The 18,075-nt window shown below is 30.0% G+C and overlaps 1 long non-coding RNA gene across 2 annotated transcripts; it reads right to left on the bottom strand.

The window, feature by feature from the left end:
- Positions 1-15,470: 15,470 nt before the first annotated feature.
- Positions 15,471-17,740, bottom strand: LOC130803864 (uncharacterized). 2 transcript variants are annotated; one of them, XR_009039948.1, is made up of 2 exons: positions 17,459-17,740; positions 15,471-17,303 (listed from the first exon to the last, which is right to left on the bottom strand). It is a non-coding gene; the product is annotated as an uncharacterized LOC130803864 (long non-coding RNA). The 2 variants fall into 2 exon arrangements; XR_009039949.1 differs by having other exon boundaries at positions 15,471-17,252.
- Between the last annotated feature and the right edge of the window lie 335 nt (positions 17,741-18,075).

The raw sequence follows: 18,075 nt of genomic DNA, 5'->3' as shown, positions 1-18,075 counted from the left end.
TATGCATAACAAAAAGGGATTGAGATTCAATAATTCATCATCAAAATCATTGCTAGGGTTCCATCTAACCCTAGATTAAGAAACTACTCACACATATCAAATGCAACAAAACAAGAATTAATTAAAGAAAACATGATTAAAAGTAATAACAAGGAAAAGATAAAGAAATGATACTTGAAGTTGAATACCAAATGATGAACGAAAATAATTGAAAGTTACAGAGTATTTCTCCCAAAGTGAAGAATTGAGAATAATCTCAGAATAACCATCCCTACTTGTCTATTACATTCCCTAATGATAAAATATAAATCTGGCATTCAATTTGTTATTATTTATTCATTGATCTCTCATCTCTGATCTAACTTGAGTGTGTCAGAGGGGTTTTCCGGGAGATCACCCCCGGGCAAGGCTAACGTGTTGTGTTGCAGGACTTTAGGTTATTTCTACGGAGGGATTTAATCTCATTTCCACTTCACTAACTATTGACTTTGATAACACTTTCACTTCAGGTGTTTCAAGTGTCTCTTACAATTTCTCATTTTATTACCGAAACAATATCCATAAAAGCACACATCCCAAAAAAAGTATCCATATCCGCTGCAATTTGGACGCATGTAATGCGAAATCTGTAAATTTATACATTAGCAACATATACGAAGAATAACTTATGTTATATAATATTAAGATATAGTATATTGGAATTATTATTTCATTTAAGAGACAAGTTTATTTGTCATCACGTATGGAGTGGTTAACACCCTTTTTATAATTGCATTGGCATTAATTTATGGTAAAACTTGCTCAAAATAATCCCATTTTTGTCTGATTTTTGTACAAGAATCCCAAGCAGGTTGCAACAAGTGATTTGTTGACCTTCTTCTTCTTCTTCCAAGCATCTTCTTCTTGCATGATATTTCCTCCATTGAAACCAGTTAACCTTCTTCTGCATTAAAAACCATTTTTTTCTCTCATATACCTTCTTCTTCTCCATTAAAAACCATTCTCACTCCAATCTGATATGAAATCATTCTATATACAATGTACGGAACAAAATCAATTTATATTTCAAAATGTACAGAGCAATGTATATAATGAAAAGCTACTGATCTGTGCACAAATCAGTGTATAAACCTGATGTATAAACTTGATGTACAGATCAGTGAGTATATGCATCAGATTTTAATATCTAAGCATGCACATGTCTTCCTATGTCACATATGAAAATTAAGGGAGCATTTATAGAAGCCCAAGCTTTTAAGATCAATGAATTTGTGTGCATCTGACGAACCAAGTCAAATATTTAGGCGGTTTTTCCATGCTTAACATTTCGTCAAACAAAATCAGTGTATAAGCAGAAAATGAGATGCTGATGTTCAAATGCAAAAAATTAGTGAATAAGCAAAAAATCAGTGTACAAATATGTATTCAAATGCTACTAATGCATAAAATCAGTGTATATAATAAGTCTACAAAATCAGGGAGTATGCACTACTTCCATTTTCATGCATATGCAAAAAAAATCAGTTGATAAAAATCAGTTATGAAGGAGGAAGAAGGTAAAGAGTTAGGTAAGACAGAATAAAGTTATTTAATAAAGTAAAAAATAAATTAATTCTCTTCATAACCGGTAATAAGTAAAATCATATTGCCACCGAAAACAACTATTAATAGATGAAATTATTCATGATTAATTAATATTTAAAATTATTGTAGGGAAATCAAATAAAAATAGAAATTTTCTCCACAATTTTTCCTAATTTATTTAGGAATGTCATTAGATTTTTTTTATACACTAACAAATTGAACAAAAAAATAACAATTGTTCTATCCGAATCAAATTTTTGTATTTATCCTTTTAGTTTGGTATAATACTTTTATAAATTTTCATATTTAGATAAGACGCCAAATTAATTATCATGATCAATATTCACCTTGAAGTTAAACTTAAGGATATAATTCTGTCCCTAATTGAAGTTGTTTATTTTAATAGTTAAAATCATAATATTATATTTTTGTACATTATTATTCAAATAATAAAATAGAAAAAGTTTATAAATTATTTTAAAACACAATGTCAGTAACACCACTTTTTAATTCATCCATGAGATGTTTTCAAACTCAATATCAATTATAAACACCACATTTTTAAAACTCAATATTAAAATTTTATAGACGATGCAAGGCACGCACTACTTCATCTATCGGCCTTACTTCATTTATTAACCCAAATTTTCTTGTCATGTTATCAAAACATTATTTACGTTTAATTTTTTTCATCCATATACTCCTAACCAAAGTTATATAAGATCTGAAATGTTGAATCGAATAAAATATTTGTATCAGTGCAAAATATTAAGCACGATCCGTATGAAAATATTAAGGGTATGGATTTTACAAGTACGAAAAAACTTTATTGAAGCGGTGAAAAATTACTGCATTAAGGTGAATCAATCATATACTTGTCGAACATCAAACAAAATTATTCTTGATTTAATTTGTTCTAATTCTAGTGGTTGGAAGCATCGTGCTCGACAGAAGTATGGTGGTGTGCCTTTGTGGACCATTGTGACATATAAAGGTCGACATGCATCTACTTGTGTTAGTGACAACCATACTTTGGGTGTGCACCATTTAAACTCTTCCGTTATAGATCACTACCTAAAAAGTATACGTATGTTCGATTGGATCCAACTATTAAGGTTGGTGTGATTATTGAGATGGTAAACACAACGTACCATCATAAAAGTACTTACTTCAAAGTATAGTCTGGTATGCAAGCTGCATTTGCAGAGTTTTATCGTAGTTGGAAACAATCATATGAGCGTCTTCTACATTATATGCAAGCTTTAAGAGATGCACATCTAGGTATGGCTGTAAAATGGGTATATAAATCAGAAAATCATGGTGTAAATGTGTTCAATAGGTTATTTTGGGCATTCAAATCTTGTATTGATGGATTTAAACAATTGCCTTCCTATCATTAATGGAACTGAATTGTATGGAAAATACAAAGGAAAGCTACTAGCTGCTATTCATATTGATGGGAATAACCAATTCATCCCACTAGCATCTGAAGATGTGCTTGACACTGCTCAATGGAGAGAATATAATGACCCTCGCTTGATTGTGGATGCTAGTAGAGTACGAACAAAAGGACGTCTAAGGTGAAAGAGGTTGCGTAATGAAATGAATGACCGTACTGATAAAGAAGTCAAATGTGGCTTCTGCAACATAACAGGATATAACAGACGTGGTTGTACACAACGTCAGTGTGGTTAATAGCTTTTTAAATAATTAATTTGTATAATATTTTAATTTGTTAATTTTAAAATTAAAATTTTTTTATATATTTTGACTATGTATTATGCATTTTAATTAAGTATTTTGATGTTTAATATATGTTATATATATTTGGTTATTCAAACATAAGAAATTACATAGAAATGTTTGTAGTGAAAAAAAACAAAAAAAAAAAAAACATAATGAGGAAAGATGCTGCCAAGGGTAGTGTTTTTCATGAACTGGGAAAACACTATTTCAGGCAATATTTTTCCCCTCCAACTGCCCAAAACCAATATTTCAGCTCATTAGGGTACAAAAATACTGCCTGGAACAACATTTTCCCTAAAAACTTATTTTTAAAAAAATTTTGACGTGATACTTATTAATTAATCTAAATATTTTAAAAAATAAGCTTAAGAAAAAAGTTCATAGGACAGGGTTGGACAACTCTGTACTTTGAATCTTTGACATACTATAGACATTACCCTTCTCCCATATAATACAGACAGTAAATAAATTTTTTCCAAAACAAAAGCCATTTCACACTGTACTATAGAACAAAACTTATCGAGGAGTATGTCATGTCATGTATGTTTAAGTGTCATATTAGGTCTCACAAACCCTTTATTGCCATAGTTATTCCATGTACACTATATGTTCCCTCAATCGATGCACAAGGAAATCTCCAGTCTCCAGGGATACTCTTATTTAAATAGCGCTATCAAGGAATAGATTCAAACATACATTTAAAAATATGTATATGTATATGTGTAACTTGTATCGCTTTGAATCTTTAGTGTTAACAATTTTTACAATGAGCACATGAAATTATGCATGAAACATATGAAATGTAACTTTCGATGTATAAGATTCGTCCCCATAAGCTTTGGACATTATTTTGTATTATTGGCTGTGGAAAGGGACTTCCACTTTTCCAGTATCCATGCAATTTAGCTTTGAAAGATATGGGCAAGCACCAAGTAGTATGGCCAGCCTCCAAACAAGGAAGCAGGAAGCAAACCAAACGCATATATGTATATATTCATAGATTCTCAACTTTAAGACATAAATTTTTATTTTGGATCTTATTTTAATGTATCCCATAGATTGGCTATAATTGACTATTTGAGATTAGTATCATGATTAGAAAAACTCATAATTTTAATGCTTGTCCCAAATTAGAGATTAGTGGGTATGTGTACAAAAACTCTCATAATTTTAACAAGGTATTTTGGCGATAAAGTTTTTTGTCATCAATGTTGTCACTAAATCTCTTTCCTCAGAATTTTTTTGTTTTGTTTTCAAATTGAATTGTTTTCATAGTGTCAATAACAATGTTTAGCCCCAAACCATTAGAAGAATAATATGATTAGGTCTAGTCGGCCCTAAGGCAAGGTCAAGTCGGACCTATGCCCAAACCCTCTAAAAAATTGTAATTTTGTATTTAAGAGAGAATTTGAACGCAAATCTATTGTGTGGAAGATAGGATTGTTAACTATCAAGCTAGGTCATAATACTTTTTTCATTTTTTTAAGTTATATCTCATTGTGTCATTTTTTATCGTGAGGGCTTATAATTTGAGTTTCACCCTAAGCCCTTAAAATTCCAGAGCCAGCCCTGATTAGGCCGTTTATAAAACTCTAACAATAGTTAATTTATAATGCTAGAATAACAATAACTGATAAAAGTCGGTGTGTAATTTCTTCATGTAATATCTTTTGAGTACAATTTTTTTTTGAGTTTGGATTAATTTAAAGATAAAGATATTATTGCGAGTAGTAAGCCAGTTATAATTAATTGTTAAATCAACTTATTTGATTTATTCTATATTTGGTGGCATTATAAAATCCATTACAATATGAAGTCTTCTATAGTTCTATTATACTCCTTTACGGTTAATAAGAAAAGAAAGGTCAACTCTATCCATTATATTTTGCCAAATATCCCAAATCCAGTAGTTGGAATCTATGCATGTTATTTAGATGCGACCTTTCATGTGTATCTAGATCTACTTTAATATGGTTTCAATGCAAAAAATATTGTATTTATCCACATTTATTTATCCACGCTTAATAAACATGGATAAATATCCTCACTCATAACATGGGGAAAAGTAAATCTAAAGACAAAAACTTAAATATGCACTAAAACTTGCCGACGCTTATAAGTGGATATAAGACTAATTAACCACACTTATAAGCATTATTTTGGGCATCTAAGCAAATTTATGTAGTATTTAGAAGGATTCGGATTTTAAAGGAAAAAAATGAACAATAATGCTTCTACCAAACAAAAAATAGCAAAATTTAAAAATCTTCTCAATTTTCACGGGAAAGAAAAGATGCTCAAAAGAAATGAAAGAGGGGTTTTTCCCAGCCTCAACCCTAATTCATCATCATTTTACAACAATCATTGTTCATTGTTCCTGCTATGCGATGATGTTCATAATTTAGCACCCAAGTTTCTGATTCATTGTTATTGCTCGTAATTTAATTCGTAGGTTTCATAATCGCAATTTCTAATTCATTTCAGAAAGCGAAGGTGAGAACAACACTTAAAAGACGACAATGGCAGCTGCAGCAACATCTTCTCAAACATCCCCTTCTTAGACTTCAAGTTTTATCTTTCCAGAGAGGCATCCTACTTTTTTCTCCTCACCTCAGTTAATTATCCTGATAATTTGTTCTGATTGTCCGTCAATTTGTGTAGATTAGATGACTCGAGGTTGTAATTGTCGAGCTTGATAGTATATCTTTTTCCAAGGTTAGATTCTATTCTATTTGTTCATATTGATTTGCATGTACTGATTTTATTTTATTTGAACCCTAAAAAAGTTGTAATTTTGAATTGTGATGAAAATCATATTTCGACATTACATACTCTAGTTATTTCATGGTTATTCAACTCATTTTATCTGAACCCTAATTTTTTTAATATTGACGAATATCAAAAGTTCATATAGCTATTTTTCCCTAACAATTGAAAATCTTGACTAGCATCTGCACCTTTCTTTTTGTTGAATTCACTATTGAGGAATTTCCCTAATATGTTATAAATTGTATTAGAATTCAGATGTTTTTGATTAAATTTTGTTGATTTTAAGTATTTGATAGGAATTATTTACACTTTGAATACCTATGACCGTGAGCAGTTGATCTTGCAAAAATTGGTGAAGTGTCAATATATTAATGTTAAACTAGTAATAAGTTAAGTAATAAGGTTCCCTGTAACAATGAAAAGAAGCTATTGGCTTAAGCCTTTATTCTTTTTATTTATTTTGTTGCTATGATTCATTTTGGGTTTTGATGCTTGATATAGTGATTCAATCCCTTTTAGCAATGAAGTAATTATACTGATAAAGGTCATTTGTAGAATTATGGCTGCAATAACTTATGGTTGCCCTAAGAAGGTCCAATTTGTATTGGATGCAAAGGTACCAAGTGACAACAGAAGCTGAGATTCAACACCAGGAAGGTCCAATTTGTAACTCTTCCTATTTTAATGAATGTTGTACGCATTTTTTCAAGAATGTCCTTATAAATTGCTTAGACGTTTGCATTGCTGGAAGACGCAATTCAAATTACAACATCAAAAACATGATTTGTTACTCTACTAGGAATCTCGTTGGTTTTTTCAAAAGCATAGTCCTATTGTTTTTTATTATAGGTGAAGTCGAGAAGTTCAAGTACACTTAAAACTGTGGTAGGTTTATGTTTTTCAGTGGGGTTGTTTTATATCCTGTTGTGGGTGGGTTGGTGTCGGTGGGTGTCTAGTGTGTCTGCTGTGCTGATGTGTTCTGTATGGGTGGGTTTATTGGATAGCTGTTGTGTGTAGGAAGGTTATGTGTTGGGTGTTGGTATGTGTATAATGAGACAATGATTAGAACTGACCAGTTAGTGTCTTTTCTTTCAATATCTTCAGCAATGATATCAGCTGAGGACAGAACGATCACACATCGATTATGTCCCTTTGAGATAGCATAATGATGTTTTTCTCATTAAATAAAGAAGATTTTAGTTGATCAACTTTTAAAAATTTTGTGAATGATTTTATTTTTGGCACTTTCTCGCATAAGTGGTTCTAACATGGTTTGTTTGCAACGAAAGTTGGCACACAAAACTACTTGGTATATATTATTGTGTTGAAATGGTTAAAATCGAAACAATAGTCATATGCATGAAATTACGTGCCAAGTTGTGTTTTTGAGGTCTTTTAAATGTTTTTTGCACTTTCTCCCATAAAGTGGTTCAAACTGTTTTGCGCGAAACATGGCACACAACACTATTTGGTATATATTATTGTGTTGAAAAGCTTAGAATCGTAAACAATACTCATATACTTGAAAATACGTGCAAAGTTTCGTTTTTGAAGTTTTTTTTTAAGCGTTTTTGGCACTTTCTCGCGTAAAGTGGTTTAAAATTGGTTTGTTTGCCACGAAACTTGGCACACAAAACTATTTGGTATAGATTATTATGTTGAAATGGTTATCATCAAAAACAATTGTCATATGCTTGAAATTACGTGCTAAGTATCATTTTTGAGGTTTTTTTAAGCGTTCTTGGCACTTTCTCGCACAAAATGGTTCAAACTTGGTTTGTTTGCCACGAAACTTGGCACACAACATTATTTGGTATATATTATTGTGATGAAATGTTTAGAATCGAAAAAATAGTCATATGCTTGAAATTACGTGCTAAGTTGCGTGTTTGAGGTTTTTTAAAGGTTTTAGGCACTTTCTTGCATAAAGTGGTTGAAACTTTGTTTGTTTGGCGCGAAGTTTGTCACATAACACTATTTGTTATATAAAATTGTGTTGAAAAGATTAGAATCGAAAAAAAATAGTCATATACTTGAAATTACGTGCTATGTTGTGTATTTGAGGTTTTTAAAGCGTTTTTGGCACTTTCTCGCATAAAATGGTTCTAAAAAGGGTTTGTTTGCCACGAAACTTGGCACACAACACTATTTGGTATATGTTATTTTGTTGAAATGTTTAGAATCGAAAACAATAGTCATATGCTTGAAATTACGTGCTAAGTTGCGTGTTTGAGGTTTTTAAACGTTTTTGGCACTATCTCGCATAAAGCGGTTCAAAATGGGTTCGTTTGGTACGAAATTTGGTACACAACACTATTTCGTATATTGATTAAGTTGAAATGGTTAGTATCGAAAACAATAGTCATATGCTTGAAATTAAGTGGTAAGTTGTTTTTGCCACTTTCTCGCATAAAGTGGTTCAAACACGGTTTGTTTGCCACGAAAGTTGGCACACAACACTATTTGGTATATACTATTGTGTTGCAACAGTTAGAATCGAAAACAATAGTCATATGCTTGAAATTACGTGCTAAGTTGCGTTTTTGAGTTTTTAAAGCTATTTTGGCACTTTTGCGCTTAAAGTGGTTCAAACTTTGTTTGTTTGGCACAAACCGTGGCACGCAACAATCTTTTGTATATATTTTTGTGTTGAAATGGTTAGAATCGAAACAATAGTCATATGCATGAAATTACGTGCTTAGTTGCGTTTTTGAGGTCTTTTAAACGTTTTTTGTGCTTTCACCCATAAAGTGGTTCAATCTTGGTTTGTATGGCGCGAAACTTGGCACACAACACTATTTGGTATATATTACTGTATTGAAAAGCTTAGAATCGTAAACAATAGTTATATACTTGAAATTACTCATAAATGATTCGCACACAACCTTTTAAATGTTTCCCAATACTCATAAATGATTCATCACTATTTTGTTCAATGTTGCTGATTTCTTTCTTTAGAGTGGATGATTTTAAAGCTAGAAAGTATTTTTCAAGGAACCTCTTTTTCATTTCTGCCCAAGTGGTGCAACCGGGTGGTAAATAATAAAGTAAATCCTTAGCTGATCCTTTACGGTAAAAGGGAATGCTCTAAGTTTCACCTTCTCCTCTGTTACTCCATTCGGTCTCATACCACCACAAATCACATGAAATTCAGATAAAAACTTGTTGGGATCTTCTCCATTTGACCCATGGAATGAAGGTAGCAAATGAATTAAACACGATTTAAGCTCAAAAGTGCCACCTTCATCTTCTTGTTGATATGTAATGCACAAGGGTTGTTGATCAATATTAGGAGAAGTGAGCTCCCTTAAGGTACGATTCTCCCTTCGAGCCATTTCTTCTTATACTTCTACTACAAATGGTAACTCCAGAAAATTGTTTTGTAATTCCTTCCTTAACCTAAAAAGGGTTAGTTCCAATTTGGGGTCGTACTATAATTTCTCCTTGTTAGAGTTACGAGTATGTACCATAAACAAGGAATAATAACACACAATCCACAATTCACACTAAAACATACAAACATGCCAATCTCTCCGGCAACGACACCAAACTTTGGTAGGTTATTTCTCAGTCGCCTAAACTCTAACAAAAAATAAATTAACTTACTTTCCAAATACATATTAATGTAGTAGGGTAGTAAGGTTCGTATCCATAGAGAGATGGGATTTGAGGAGGTTTTAGTACAATATGTGCTTTGAAAAAGGAAATTGAAAACAATCAATAACACAAAGGAAAGGGGGGTTTTAATTTGTCTTTCAAAAATAAAATAACTTGAACAAGCTATTAACTAAGTGAAATCTATAACAATGGTGTTTTCTAAAAATCAATGGAAAGGATATCTTGGGTTAAGTTGATTGTACACTTCTTGTTTCTCATTGATCATTGAATGCTCTACTTAAGAAATTCACTTTTGACTACCTATTGTGAGGATGATTATACTTTTATTCTCCTTAAGTGTAGCTAAACATTAAAATCTGTTTGAATGTAAAGCTCTTATCATTAGTTAATTCAATACAATTAGAGATAAAATTCAACCCAACAATAGCTTTAGAAAAAGAGAATCAATAGGTTTGCTAAAACTATTTAAGCAAGTAGTCTTCAATCAAAATGAAAAGTTCTTTTGGATTCTAACCATTCATAATCAACATTCACAGTTAGAACTAATTGCTACCATTAATCCAAATACAAAATTAACTGATTTTGTAAATAGATTTAAAATGAATGTTGTAACAATTATAACAATAGTAGATTGCCAATTCAAACAACATTCATAAGATCTAAATAAGAACATTTCAATAATCAAAAGTATATTAAGTAGAGAAATTCTTACAATGAGTAATTAGAAGTTTTCAATCAACCTTCCTCAAGAAATGAAAATTTAAAATTAAAGCTCCATAACCATGGCAAAACAGAAATGAAGAAGAAGAAGTATTTTAATGAAAAATTACAGGATGATCCCATTCCTAAGCTTTCTTGCCTATTTATAAAGATTTGATGAAGCTTCTTGCCATTGGATTTTCTTATCATTAGTCTTTGCAAGTTGCCTCCTAAACCCCTCTAAATATCCAATTGAAAATGAAAGCCGAAATGGAAAATCTGAAATGCCCGCCCAGCCTACAGACTGACGTGCGCGGGCCGGGTAAAACTTTGCGGGCCGCGCATCCTAGTTTGATCCGATTTTTTGCTCTACTTCTTCTTCTTTGCTTGAAATTATATATTTACATAATGATCTTCTAATAAAGCTAGAATTATCATCTAGAGAATCACATCAATAAAACTATTTTATAAAGTAATTTCTCTAATTGTTATATAGTTAAATATAAATTCCACTTAATAAAACTGAAACTCAAATGAAAAAATACACAAAATAAGGTATTATCACTTTTTATGAGCCCAAAAGTTTTGATTATATCTTTATATTACAAAAAGTTCAAAATCGTTAGTTACTTTATGGTTTACTAAAACTTTAAATTTAAAATTCTTATTTCTTAAATAATTTCGTTAACAATTATTTTGATGACTTTAACACTTTTATTAAACCATTTTAAATTATTATATTTTTATTAATAAATTTAACTAAGTTTTTAAGCTAGTTTAATACCTAAACTAATTTTTAAACGCCAAAAGCTATTTGGTCAAAACCTATAATAATATTTCGAGCTAGTATACTTACATAAGTAAAGTAAGTTTGAAAAGAAATCAAACTCCTTACCATCATGTTTGATGGATATGGACTTAGATTTGGAGCATACTTTTTATTTTTATATCCAAACTCTTTAAGATTTTCTCCCCTAAATATCTCCTTTATATACTAATTTTTACTTAAGAGTTCAATATAGGATATTTGAAGCAAAACTTATATATTTCCTACCCTTCCACGTATACATCTACAAATTCATACCCCACAATTTTTCTTCCATTTTCCTCCTAAATTCACTTTATAAAATTAAGAACTAAATATTTTTTTTATAGTTGATAAATTTTAGAAGATGGAGCATAAATATTTATTTTCCTAGCATTTTAGGGTTGGATAACTATTTTGGGTACTTAAAACATCATCATTTTAGTGTTCGACAATTATTTTGGGAGTTTAGAATATTCTATGAACAATGAACAATGAACAGAACAATAAATAATAAACAACAATGGATAAACAATAAACAATGAACAATAAACGATGAACAATGAACAATGAACAATGAACAGTGAAGAAAGGACAATGAACAATGATCAATGAACAATGAACAATGAATAATGAACAATGAACAATGAACGATGAACAATGAACGATGAACAATGAACTATGAACAATGGACAATGAGCAATGATTAATGAACAATAAACAATGAACAACGATCAATGATCAATGAGTGATGAACAATGAACAATAAACAATTATCAAAAAACAATGAACAATGAACAATGAACAATGAACAATAAACAATGAACAATGAAAAATGAACAATGAACAATGAGCAATGAACAATGAACAATGAACGATAAATAATAAACAATAATCATTGAAAAATGAACAATGATCAATGAAGAATGAAGAATGAAGAATGAAAAATGAAGAATGAACAATAAACAATGGACAATGAACAATGAAAAATGAACAATGAACAATGAACAATGAACGATGAACATTGAACACTGAACATTGAATAATGAACAATGAACAATGAGCAATGAACAATGAAAAATGAATAATGAACAATGAACAATGAACGATAAATGATGAACAATGATCAAACAACAATGAACAATGAACGATAAACGAAGAACATTGACCAATGAACAATGATTAAAGAAAGATTATAAACAATGAACAATGAACAATGAAGAATGAAGAATGAGCACTGAACAATGAATAATGTACACTGAATAATGGACAATGAGGAATGAACAATTAAGAATGAACAATGAACAAAGAACAATGATCAAAGAACAATGAACAAAGAACAATAATCAAAGAACAATGAACAAGGAACAATGAACAATAAACAATGAGCAATGAAAAATGAATAATGAACAAAGAACAATGATCAAAGAACAATGAACAATGAACAATGATCAATGAACAGAAAACAATGAAAAATGAACAATGAACAATGAACAATGATCAATGAACAATGGACAATGAGCAATGATGAATGATCAATAAACAATGAACAATGACCAATTACCAATGACCAATGAACGATAAACAATGATCAAATGAACAATGAACAATAACCAATGAACGATGAACAATGAACAATGAACACTAAACAATAAACAATGAATGATGAACAATGAACATTGAACAATGAACAATGAACGATAAACGATAAACAATGAACAATGAACAACGAACAATGAACAATGAACTATGAACAATGAACAATGAACAATGAATAATGTACAATGAACAATGAACAAAAAATAATAAACAATAATGAATGAACAATTAACAATGAACAATGAACAATGAACAATGAACAATGAAGAATGGAAAATTAACAATGGAGAATAAACAATGATCAATGAACAATGAACAATGAACAATGAACAATGAACAATTAACAATGAACAATGAACAATGAACAATGAACAATGAACAATGAACAATGATAAAAGAACAATGAACGTAGAACAATGAACTATGAACAATGGACAATGAGCAATGAACGATGAACAAACAGCGATGAAAAATTAACAAAGAACATTAATTAAAGAACAATTAAAAATGAACAATGATCAAAGAAAGATAAACAATGAACAATGAACAATGAACAATGAACAATGTGCAATGAACAATGAACAATGAACAATGTGCAATGAACAATGAACAATGAACAATGAACAACGAACAATGAACAATAATCAAAGAACAATGAACAATGAACAATGATCACAAAACAACAAACAATGAATAATGAACAGTGTCCAATGAACAATGAAGAATGAACAGTGAACAATGAACAATGAACAATGGACAATGAGTAATGACAATGAACAATGAACAATAAACAATGAAAAAGGACAATTAAGGATGCACAATGATGAAAGAACAATGAACAATAAACAATGAGCGATGAACAATGAACACTGAACAATGAACAATAAACAATGAACGATGAACAATGAACGTTGAACAATGAACAATGACTAAAGAACATTGAACAATGAACAATGAACAAAGAACATTGAACAATGAACAATGAACAATGAACAATGAACAATGAACCATGAACAATGAACTATGAACAATGAACAATGAACAATGAACTATGAACTATGAACAATGAACAATGAACAATGAACAATAAACAATAAATAATGAACAATGAACAATGAACAATGAACAATGAGCGATGAATGATGAATATTGAACAATGAACAATGAAAAATGAACAATGATCAAAGAACGATAAACAATCAACAATGAACAATGAACAATGATCAGACAACAATCAACAATGAACTATGAACATTGGACAATGACCAATGAATAATGAACAATGAACATTTAACAATGATCAATAAACAATGAACGATGAACAATAAACAATAAATAATGAACAATGAACGATAAACGATAAACAATGAACAATAAACAATAAACAATGAACAATGAACAATGAGTAATGAACTATTAACAATGAACAATTAACAAAGAACAATGAGAAATGAATAATGATCAAAGAAAGATAAATAATGAACAATGAACAATGAACAATGAGAAATGAACAATGAACAATGAACAATGAGCAATGAACAATGAACAATGAAAAATGAACTATAAACAATGAGCAATGAACAATGAACAATGATCAAAGAACAATGAATAATAAACCATGAACGATGAACAATGAACAATGAAAAATGAACAATGATCAATGTACAATCGACAATGAAGAATGGCCAATGAACAATGGACAATGAAAAATGGTCAATGAATAATGAACAATGAACATTGATCAAAGAACGATAAACATTGATCCAAGAACGATGAACAATGAATAATGAGCAATAAACAATTAATAATGAATAATGAACAATGAACATTGAGCAATGAACAATGAACAATGATTAAAGAACAATGAACAATGAGCAATGATTAAAGAACAATGAACAATGATCAAAGAACAACCAATAATGAACAATGAACAATGAACAATGAACAGTGAGCAATGAACTATCACTCATGGAGCATTGGAGCTTGGAGTATTTAAGTATGTTATGCTAAAAATATTTTTAGTATGTTAATTAATAATATTTGGATATGTTTAGGAAGTTGGGTGAACTATTATGTATTAGTGATTTTGAGTACTATCTATGTTATAAACTAGTATTACTATGTTTATGAGTTATGTAGGAATGTTATTATATTAAGAATGGTTATGTTAGAATTATGGTTGATATTTTTATATAAGCCTTAAAAGTAGTTTATAAAGTTGTGTGTTATTATACGTTATCTTTTATATTAAAGCTTATCCTTAATATTATATTAAATATCTAAGTTATTGAGTAAAAGTTTCTATTTTTTAAGTTTTTTATATTAGTTATATAAAATGAGACTTCACTATGATAAATTAATTAAATGAAGTTGTTTTAAGTGAAAAAGGTTAACAAATACTCATATGCCATTCTGTCACTATCATATAAAAAAGTGGTATTTACAATTTAAAATTATTACAAACTATTTGTATGATAATAATAAAAATAACAAGTTAAAAAAGATATATTTGGAATATTTTTTTGTAAGTTATTAATATTGAAGTGTTTTCTTTGAGATTTTATAATAAAAAGTAACTTTTGTGATATTAAATAGCTAGTTAGTACAAAATATTTCTTTAGTTGACTATTTGACCAAAATTTATTTAAAATGATGTAAAAGTAGATTTATTTAATATAAACTAGTTGTGGGGCCGTGTGCTACGCACGTGGTCCCTCAAGTTACACTATTGAACTGAATATTTTATTGTATACACTTTCATTAATAATAATACGAATGGAAATATAATCTATATTACTAGGTCATCAGAAGTCGAGTTTGCACTTGTTCACTTCATCTGCCGTTCACCTACAAGAGAATATAATCTATAAGTGACTAAGAACAAGTCATTCTAAGAAAAATCCTGAACACGGAAAATACCCGCTTGAATAAAATGTACTTACAACTTAGAGGTTGAGCTAACAAGCAAACCAGGAATTAGAGTGGATGGTTCTTGGTAGAACCACATGAATCAACACAAACTTGGGCTAACAATGCAATCATAATAAAAGCCTTCAAAAAGAATAACGATGTTTTCCTGAATGGCGAAGAGGTGAAGACAACACGTACAGAGGCAACTTGCAGGAAGAATCTTTTAGTTTATCATGTAGAAGACATGAGGGTCAAGTTCCTTTCTCTCAAGATAGTATTACGAGAAAGACATCATTATTGCTCACACTTTTGGAAAACAATTGTGTGCTTAGGCACTTAACCAACCAACCAACCAACCAAAATTAATTTTGGCAATATTTCTTTGATTTTAGAGTTTATTATGATTTCTTTTTCTTTGTCTTTAGGGTCTCTATTGTTGGATTATAAAGAACAAAGCTAAAAAAAGTTCATTTGCAAAACAAGGATGAAAACTGAGAACTAATACTAATACATAAAGGGACTTGAACTTCAAAGTTAAACCATTCTGATCATTCTACATAATCTCGGTAGTCATTCTGGTCATCTAGAATCTTATTCACCCAAGTAATCCATTCTTTTCTACTTTATAAACAGTAAACTTTGAAAGCCAATTTTATATCAACCTTCTACATTAATAAAACTATATTCCTCTACTAAAGAAAATTCACCAAGTCTATTTACCCTAATGAATGACTCTTACTCTAAAATCCTGATGAATGACTTTAGAATGCAGAGTTCAAACATTCATATACGTTGAAGACAAACATCTTGAATAAACTACGATTTTTAGCAACAGTAATACTTATACACTAGAAATACAGAACCCAACATACTAAGACCATCAGCTTGCTCATAAATTAAAAAAAGTTTAAGCAAGTGGCTCACTACTAAACAATGTAGTTAACCCAACTGGGTAGCCAAAACAACCTACAACTTGAAAACCAAAAAACTAAAACCAATTTTATTTCATAAACAAATAATACATTTTACATTAAAATGGATTGAAATTAGAGTTTTTTAACCCCACAATTTAAAAATCAAAACTCTAAAGTTAACAGAGCTTAACCCCAGCATAATGCTTGTAAACCAACAATCCAACTATATCAATCCAACTGTTAAAACCCATTTATCTAATTAGAATATACATTAAATTTCACCCATTAATCAATAAACCAAATGACAATCTTAAAAAACAAATATTCAAAAAAATTGCTTGAAATCAAAGATTCAATATTTTCACTCCACAATTCAAAATTTTCAAAACCTCCCACAATTACCCAAAGTTTAAAAATCCACATCATCCCTTCGATCCAAACACAACCTTAATTAAGACGTGCAAAAACTTTAATGAGTCATTGTTCGTTGTAATCTAAAACCAAGAATAATAGAAGTATTTACAAAGTATTATAATTTATACCTTACTACATGTATGAGCCTCCTCAGCTGTGCACTCTGATTGAGATGAAGCAAGTATTATAGGTCTCTGCATTATTACCAATACTTGATGTAGACTTTGTAATAATTTATGGACCGACTTTAAAAACCATCAAAAAATTCAATCAAACAAACAATTATAAACAAAGCCAATCAAATCCAAACAGTACATTATCAATTCAAAATAATTGTTGTTGTTCAAGAAATTTGCCTAGCAAGTGAAAATACCCAAACATATTGAAGTAAAAAACTTACCAAATTGCTTTGCTCTTGATTAGCACGAACTTAGAAATACGAAAAGAACTAAAAAAAATGAGAGGGATGTAAGCAAAGGAGTTGGCAGTCTACGCGTGAAGGACGGAGACTTTTGTTAGGCCATAGGTGAAAGAAGCAGAGTTAAAGAAACCGTGAGATATACAACGTTTTTTCTCTTTGTCTTTTTATCAAACACCTTATCCATACTCCTTATATTACTTCATCAACATTTCCTTAAGTTTGATTACCAAAGTAAAATTCACAAAAATCACAGTTAATAATCCCATAACATTCCCAAAAACAAGTAAGAAAGCAAAATTTACATGGAAATACAAACAAATTGGACAAGAAAAGCATAAAGAAAAGGCTTCATTTTTTACTCTCCCCAAAAACAAAAAATCTGATTAAACCAAAAGTTATTATTTTTATCATGTTTTTAATACAGCCCAAAAAATATATTCACCAAAACCCAAAACCCATTTCATCAATGGTAGCAACGATAACACAAACTGAAAGGCAACAACACATAAATTATCAACAAAAACCTGGTACAATCATCAAGACTTAAGCATACAACAGAAAGTGCCTCAGTTGTAGGAAAAAATATTTTAACAATG

The sequence above is a fragment of the Amaranthus tricolor genome, chromosome 17, assembly GCF_026212465.1.
Source record: "Amaranthus tricolor cultivar Red isolate AtriRed21 chromosome 17, ASM2621246v1, whole genome shotgun sequence".
Classification (NCBI taxonomy): domain Eukaryota; kingdom Viridiplantae; phylum Streptophyta; class Magnoliopsida; order Caryophyllales; family Amaranthaceae; genus Amaranthus; species Amaranthus tricolor.
This window is presented reverse-complemented; position numbering and strand designations above follow the sequence as displayed.